The following is a 1,796-nucleotide window of genomic DNA, read 5'->3' on the forward strand; positions in this document are numbered from 1 at the left end:
GGGAGCCAAAGTAGTAGGTCGACGAGCGAGGTTCATCCCTTGTTCCTTGATTTGCTGAACGGTCTCACTCATGCTTTGTTGTTCAGTTACTCTTCTCCGTTCCGACTCTGCTAGTGCCACTGTAAGTTTAGCTATTTGATCCGACATAGCAGCAATTTGAACACCGTCAAGTGCCTTGGCTTGACGTGACGATCCAATACCTTCTAAGCCTGACTGAAGTAGTCTAACATCGTTTCAAGAGCCTAGACCATAGCATCTATCCTTGTGTGTCCCCCCTACCACTTTTTCTTTCTAAATCTAGGTGGACAGTTCATGTGTCAATTGGACCGAACTATCTAGATTCTCAGCAACGTACTGACGAAAGTCATTCTGCATATTAAATATAAAAATTGACATCAATATATATACATATCATAAATATATTCACTATTAATATATATTATTCATATTAAATAACTTATAAAAGTTCGTTCGGCCCTTTCCTCCACCTACACATCCGGATCCGACTCATTTTCTTTCTTCCTAACATGAGTCTTCTTGAAAACCTCTGGTTCAATGGGAGTGCGTCACAATTCTTTTTCCTATAAATAAAAACTGAAATTTATAACGATATATATGAATCAACTAATTATTTACTTATCTCTGTGATTGGTTTCCATATCCTTTCGGGTAGATTGCTAAAAGCGATAGGAATTAAAGTTTCCAAGAACACATGACAATCATGACTTTTCATACCTATCAATTTTCCTTCATTCATATCTGCCCGCTTTCCTAAATTCGAAGCATAGCCCTCCGGCATCCTCAAATTTTTAACCCACTCAATAATTTCACGTTTCTCATCCAATGTGAATGAAAAGCTTTGGGCTTAACTTATTTTTCCATTCTGTAATTCTTGCAGCCATAACTCTTTTCTCCTACAATATTCTTTTATGTCCATTCTAACCAACACTAATTTCATAATGCATATTAAGCATCCACAAACGATGATCCATCTACAAAATATAAGATATTCAATTATATTATAAATAAAATTTAATAATAATTTTACTAGTAGTAGTCCTAAAACTAGTTTAGTATTAAGTTCTAAGTTCTAAGTTCTAAGTTCTAAGTTCTAAGTTCTAAGTTCTAAGTTCTAAGTTCTAAGTTCTAAGTTCTAAGTTCTAAGTTCTAAGTTCTAAGTTCTAAGTTCTAAGTTCTAAGTTCTAAGTTCTAAGTTCTAAGTTCTAAGTTCTAAGTTCTAAGTTCTAAGTTCTAAGTTCTAAGTTCTAAGTTCTAAGTTCTAAGTTCTAAGTTCTAAGTTCTAAGTTCTAAGTTCTAAGTTCTAAGTTCTAAGTTCTAAGTTCTAAGTTCTAAGTTCTAAGTTCTAAGTTCTAAGTTCTAAGTTCTAAGTTCTAAGTTCTAAGTTCTAAGTTCTAAGTTCTAAGTTCTAAGTTCTAAGTTCTAAGTTCTAAGTTCTAAGTTCTAAGTTCTAAGTTCTAAGTTCTAAGTTCTAAGTTCTAAGTTCTAAGTTCTAAGTTCTAAGTTCTAAGTTCTAAGTTCTAAGTTCTAAGTTCTAAGTTCTAAGTTCTAAGTTCTAAGTTCTAAGTTCTAAGTTCTAAGTTCTAAGTTCTAAGTTCTAAGTTCTAAGTTCTAAGTTCTAAGTTCTAAGTTCTAAGTTCTAAGTTCTAAGTTCTAAGTTCTAAGTTCTAAGTTCTAAGTTCTAAGTTCTAAGTTCTAAGTTCTAAGTTCTAAGTTCTAAGTTCTAAGTTCTAAGTTCTAAGTTCTAAGTTCTAAGTTCTAAGTTCTAAGTTCTAAGT

Source organism: Solanum tuberosum, unplaced genomic scaffold (assembly GCF_000226075.1).
Source record: "Solanum tuberosum cultivar DM 1-3 516 R44 unplaced genomic scaffold, SolTub_3.0 scf00183, whole genome shotgun sequence".
NCBI lineage: Eukaryota > Viridiplantae > Streptophyta > Magnoliopsida > Solanales > Solanaceae > Solanum > Solanum tuberosum.